Genomic DNA, 7,208 nt, shown 5'->3' with positions numbered 1-7,208 from the left:
CAGCTTCAAGTGCAGGATATCCATAGCACCCACCATTTTATTTTTGTAATGGGTCTGGTGTTATATAACGAATTCATTGACTTTAGATTTTTTTTTTAAATATTTAAAAAAAAAATTAAAAAAAATTGTATCCCTTGATAATTTCGTAAAACAAAACATACCGACAATGAATTGAACAAACAGAACATAGTCCTGTGTGTTAGTTAAATTAATTTTTGAAAGTACATGTAACAAGTCATCATCAACGTTTTTTTATGATTTACTTCTTAAAAATGGAATTTAGAATTCAATTACAAGGGATGGCTGTAATATTTTAGCTAGGTTTTGAATACAGAAAAAAATGTTTTCTCTAGAAAATTTCCATGCAACCCACACAAGATAAATGGTTGGTACCTTTGTAAGGTTGTCTTGGTGATATGTAGGAGGTTTCAATACTTGTATTAAGTTAAGTTTTATTTAAACTTTTATACATTGCACATTGTTTGTGCAGTATACTTTTATATGCTTTGTAGTTTTGATTTATGCATATGCCAGGTCAATGCATTTTGTATATAGATAGTTAGAACATGTGTTATTTAATAAAGAGTTAAATTAAGAAAAATAAAAAGACGGCAGGTCATCAATGATCGGTTTATCATTAGATTTATTTTACGAAACCCTTTATTTTTATTAGCTAAACCACTGCAGATGTAAAATGGGGACGTGTTTGAATGATAGTTCTGTACAGCTTCGTTCTTACTGTGTAACTATTAAATCTAAAGATATTTGTGGGTTCTATTTGATGTAAAATGGGCACGTGTTTGAATGATAGTTCTGTACAGCTTCATTCTTAATGTGTAACTATTAAATCTAAAGATATTTGTGGGTTCCAATTGATGTAAAATGGGCACGTGTTTGAATGATAGTTCTGTACAGCTCCATTCTTACTGTGTAACTATTAAATCTAAAGATATTTGTGGGTTCTACTTGATCACTTAGTTCTGTATAGAGCTTGTTCTAATTGTTTGGTTTTGCCGAAAAAAAAAGGCCGAATATTTATTTTTTTAGATATTTTGTTTTTATGAAATTTCAGATGGTTTATGGATAAATTATTGTTTCTTTTAACATAGTCTATTTTCAAATTCAAATATTTTGATTTCATCAGGATCGAGAAACAATGTTTTCTTTGTTCGCTCTTTAGACCAAATAAATTCATAGCACACCAAACCTATTTTTTTTTAATTTTACGATCGTCAGGAAGCTCTGAGGTGGATTATGGGAAAAGGTGGCATGTAAAACCCCCTTATTATGGAGCTACATATTTACCTTTTCTTCTCCTAACGTCGTCTAGTTTGGGGGCCCCTGGTTTCAAAATTCCGTAATTGCTTCTGAGGCTGCCTTGCTTTTACTGAATATCTTTACATGTATCAATTATTGTTTTATTGCTTTAATTTCTATCAAATTATTCTTGTTTTAAAACATTCCCGTATCTATAATGTATAATAGACATTTATTTACTCAGCATCAATTGTGAATTGATGCCACAATTGTGAATTGATGCCATGAGAATTACTGACGTTCTCCAATGAGAATGAAGCAATGTTGCATTAGAATGTATAATAGACATTTTACTTTGAGAACATTGTGTCTATGGTGCTATTAATAGACACAATTTCTTGCCAGTATACATGTATATTGTTAGAAGTTTTTTTATTGGTTGACACACACTTATATAGGTCAAGAGGCAGATTTAGGGGATGGAAGGGTGCTCGGGCTACTCTTTTTGGGGAAACTAGGGAATCACTGAATCATGACTGGAGCGGGTCCCCTCTTAGGCAGGCAGTGGCCCCTTCTTATAACATGTTCTTGATCTGCCACTGAGGTCGGGAAATATCCATATAGATTTGTTTTGCCTTGTTATGGGGATACAGACATTTTGGAAATTATAAGGCTAAAACTATCATTGACATTTTATATTAGATCTGGTCTAATTATATTTTTTTACACCGTCCAAGACATCCCTCGCAGATAATTGCTTTACCGAAAGGTCTAAATGAACATTTATTACTGTTTGTATATACATGTATTGTTATACATCAAAATATATCTTATGATTAGTTAGTTAGCAAATTATTTTATATAGATTGGCCTTGATGATATGTTTTCCTTTAAATAATTTAAAAGGTGCTAAGAATATTTTGCTTTGTTTTTTAAGACCAGTATCATTTTTTTTTCTCACTTTTTTAAAAGAGAAAGTCATGTAATGCATTGTCATCGGAATAACAATTGAAATCCTTTATTTCGTGTGAGTCGAAGCTTTTTTGCATATTTTCGACAAAGAATGGTCCATTTTCATATCTGTAATTTTTCTCTTTGAAAAATTCTCTATCTTTTATAGTTTTTTGTCAGCACCCTATTATTTTCTATTCTTTACATTTTAGCACCCCATTGTTCTATTCCATTATTTAGCACCACATTTTTCTTTATTATTTTTTTTGGTCTGTTTTTCTTTATAGTTTAATTTTTAAAATATTTGTCTCCATTCTATCTTTTTGGTGTTTTTTTTTGTAATATTTGGTCCATAATTGTCTACCCAGAACATTACAACATAAAGTGTTATCTTTCACCAGTATTATTTCTGAGACGTTAATGTAACTTGTGTATTGAATCTACATGTTATCTTTCACCAGTATGATTTCTGAGACGTTAATGTAACTTAAGTATTGAATCTACATGTCTATTTTTTTTTTAGACCTTCTCTTTACATTTTTAGGTCATATATACAAGTATACAGCCAATCGCTTAGTGTAAAGTAACAACGTATATATACAACTGGGCAAATTTCACCACCCCTTATTTAGGGTAATCCTAAAGAAAGGACAAAAACCTATTCACGATATTTTACTAGTTCTTAATTTAAGCGCTCATGCTGTTCAGTTGTACAATAAAAGGAGATTTTGTATGATTGCATAAACATTGTTGAAGACAATAATATAAGAGTACAAATGACCAAAATGACATGGCCTTATGTTACTATAGATCACAGTACGACCTTCATTAATGAACAAAATTCATACCGCATTTTACAGTTATAAAAGGACCCAAAAGCTATTTTGGTAATAACATGACAAGCTGTTTTTATTTTTCTGAGTAGACTACTAGTGTTTTAAACTATATGCAACAAACCTGTTTCGCCTGTTCATTCTTTGTAGTTCAAAGCGCTTCAAACATTTGATCATCATTTTAGAAAGTGACATTGGTAACTTATTTAATCCTAGTTTTTAGTGCAGGGCATTCATTACGTATATATATTATACTTATTATTGAATAGCATTTTAATGCAGGGCATTCATATATTTATATTTCTACCAGTAACTGAAGACAATGTTACATAGTAAATGTAAAAACTTTTGGAGAAATAAATATTTTTACAGTTTCTGACTTCTTATATTATCGATCTATTTAGAATGACTCCCGAGAGATACGAAGGTGTATATTAAGCGTAGCAAGGTTCCTAATGTTTTTGAGTTTGATTTATGAACAGTATAAGAATTTGTATCATTTCTTTTTGAAGTTATCTGTTTAGATTTAACCAAAGTGATACGAAGTTCTGGTTACAGTTTTACATTTCAAGTATCGCGTTCCCACTGTTTCTTGGTGCGACTATAGAAGGAATGAATATTTTGGATGTTTCTGACTTACTTATTTTCTTATTTAAAATAGATATTTATAAGACCTTATGATGCGAATATCTGGTTGCAGTGTTGTTAGTTTCGCGTAGGGACGTTCCAGGGGCGGATCCAGCAACAAAAAAGGAGGAGGGGATTTCAACCATATGTCCCCATTTAAATGCATTGTCTGTTCATAAAAAAAGGGGGAGGGGTTAAAACGCCGTATCAACTCTATCTCTGATACTGACAACTATATAAGTTAAATAGAATCCTTGAATATGGTGTAAATGTCCGTATGTCAGTTTTCTTCTGACCCTGATCTCATTGTCGTGGTTCTTTGGACACATTTAAGATTATGTCAGTTGGTCTATTTCTCCGATATTATAAGCAATAGGTCAACTATATTTGGTGTATGGAATGAATATAAGGTGTACATATAAACTAGAGGATGCAGTATGTTTACCAATTAGAAAACTCTTCATCCAAGTTATAGTGTATAAAAAGTTTCAATTATTAGTCTAAGTGAGGTCTTCACGGAGCGTTGGTTCTCACCGAACAACAAGCTTTAAAGCGACCCAAAATGACTAGTATAAACCAACTGAAAAAAAAAACACGGTCCAATCCATATAAAAACAAGAAACATTAAATATTGTTGAACTACACTAACAAACGAAAATAACTGAACAACATACTTCTGACTTATGACAGGAATTTAGAAAGGCAGCGGATTTAAACGTTTTAACAAGCGCCAGCCTTCACCCTAACATAAGACAGTAGTGAACATTATAACACAAAGAAAACCTCTAAAATATAATTTGGAATGGTTGACTCGATCAAAAAGACATTTAAACAAAATCAAGTGAACATACACTGAACCAATATGTTTGATCTATGATAAAAAAAAATGTTGGAACAAATTTATCGAGAACATATATAGGGCGTTAAAAACTCCAACGTGCAAGGTAAATTGACCTTTCACTCATTCTCATGGTTTATTGGTCAACAATAAGTTTTCATAATTTTATTAGTATTTAAGTTACTTTTAAGCAACATGTCAAATATATTTGGTGTATTGAATGTTGTAAGATGAACATGTCTGTCTAGCAGGGTTCTTTGACCTAACCTCATTTTGATGTGTTTTTTCTTTTGATTTTGCCATGTGATTAGGGACTTTCCGATTGAATTTTCCTCGGAGTTCAGTATTTTTTGTGATTTTACTTTTTTCATGTTTCATTGGTAAATGATAAGTTTTTACTACTTTGTACTGATTACAAGTGTGTTAGTAAAGTGCTGATTACAAGTGTGTTTTTGTTAAGTACCGATTCTAAGTGTGTTAGTTGAGTGATGATTACTAGTGTGTTAGTCGAGTGATGTTACAAGTGTGTTAGTTGAGTCCTGATTAAAAGTGTACAAGTTAAGTGATGATTACAAGTGTATTATTTAAGTGCTGATTACAAGTATGCAAGTTAAGTTCTGGTAACAAGTTTGTTAGCTCAGTGCCGATGACAATTGTGTTAGTTATGTGCCGATAACAAGTGTGTTAGTTATTTTCTGATTACAAGTGTGTTAGTTAAGTGCCGATTACAAGTGTGTAAGTTATGTAGTGATTACAAGTGTGTAAGTATGGAGCTAATTACAAGTGTGTTAGTTATGTGTTATTTACAAGTGTGTTGATAAAGTGCTGATTACAAGTGTGTTAGTTAAGTTGTGATTACAAGTATACGAGTTAAGGGCTTATTACAAGTATATTAGTTAAGAACAGATAACAAGTGTGTTAGTTAAGTGCTGATTACATGAGTGTTAGTTAAGTACCGATTACAAGTGTGTTAGTTATGTAACAATTACAAGTTTGTTAGTTAGTACTGATAACAAGTGTGTCAGTTATGTACTGATTACAAGTGTGTTTGTTCAGTGCTGATTACTAGTGTGTTAGTTGAGTGCTGATTACAAGTGTGCAGGTTAAGTGCTGATTACAAGTGTGTTAGTTATGTATTGATTACAAGTTTGTTAGTTAGTACCAATAACAAGTGGGTCAGTTAAGTGCTGAGTACAAGTGTGTTCGTTAAGTGCTGATTACTAGTGTGTTAGTTGAGTGCTGAGATAAGTGTGTTAGTTGAGTGCTGATTACAAGTGTGCAAGTTAAGTGCTGACAACAAGTGTGTTATTCAAGTGCAGATTATAATTTTGTTATTTATGTATTAGTTACAAGTGTGTAAGTAAAGTGTTGATTACAAGTGTGTTTGTTAAGTGCTAATTACACTTGGGTAAGTTGAGTGCTGATTACAAGTGTGCAAGTTAGGTGATGATTACAAGTGTGTTAAGTGAGTGTTGTTACAAGTGTGTTAGTTGAGCGGTGATTACAATTGACAAGTTAAGTGCTAATTATAAGTGTGTTAGTTTAGTATCGATTACAAGTGTTAGTTGAGTGCTTCTTCAAGTGTGTTAGTTGAGTGTTGATAACAAGTGTGTTAGTTATGTACTGATTACAAATGTTTGTTTAGTACTTATTACTTTTGTGTTATTTAGGGGCTGACTCATGTGTGTTTGTTTAGTACCGATTACAAGTCGGTCAGTTAAGTGCTGATTACAAGTGGGTTAGTTAAGTGCTGATAACAAGTATGTTAAATAAGTTCTGATTACAAGTGTGTTAGTTGAGTGCTGATAACAAGTGTGTTAGCTGAGTGCTGATAACAAGTGTGTTTGTTAAGTACCGATTACAAGTGGATCAGTTAAGTGCTGAATATATGTGTGTTAGTTAAGTGCTGAATTCAAGTGTGTTAGTTGTGTGTTGATTACAAGTGTGTTAGTTGAGTGGTGATTACAAGTGTGCAAGTTAAGTACTTATTACACTTGAGTTATTTAAGTGCTGATTATAATTTTGTTATGTGTTAATTACAAGTGTGTTAGTAAAGTGTTGATTACAAGTGTGTTTTTTAAGTGCTGATTACACTTGTGTTAGTTAGGTGATGATTACAAATGTGTTAGTTGAGCGGTGATTACAAATGTACAAATTAAGTGCTGATTACAAGTGTGTTAGTTAAGTATCGATTACAAGTGTGTTAGTTAAGTGCTGATTACAAATGTGTTAGTTGAGTGCTTCTACAAGTGTGTTAGTTGAGTGTTGATTACAAGTGTGCAAGATGAGTGCTGATTACAAGTGTGTTAGCTATGTACTGATTACAAGTGTGTTTGTTTAGTACCGATTACAAGTGGGTCAGTTAAGTGCTGATTACAAGTGAGTTAGTTAATAACATTAACGGTACCAATTTTCCTGCACCAGATGCGCATTTCGACAATACATGTCTCTTCAGTGATGCTCGTGGCCAAAATATTTGAAATCCAAAGCTTATATAAAAGATGAAAAGCTATAATTATAAAGGTCCAAAAAGTATAGCCAAATCCATGAAAGGAATCAGAGCTTTCCATGAGGGAGATACATTCCTTAATTTATAATAATTTCTAATATATTGTAACAGCAAATTTAAATAAAACAAAAATCCATATTTTCATGCCAGTACCGAAGTACTGGCTACTGGGCTGGTGATACCCTCGAGGACT

Source organism: Mytilus galloprovincialis, chromosome 14 (assembly GCF_965363235.1).
Source record: "Mytilus galloprovincialis chromosome 14, xbMytGall1.hap1.1, whole genome shotgun sequence".
Classification (NCBI taxonomy): domain Eukaryota; kingdom Metazoa; phylum Mollusca; class Bivalvia; order Mytilida; family Mytilidae; genus Mytilus; species Mytilus galloprovincialis.
Note: the sequence above shows the minus strand (reverse complement) of the source record.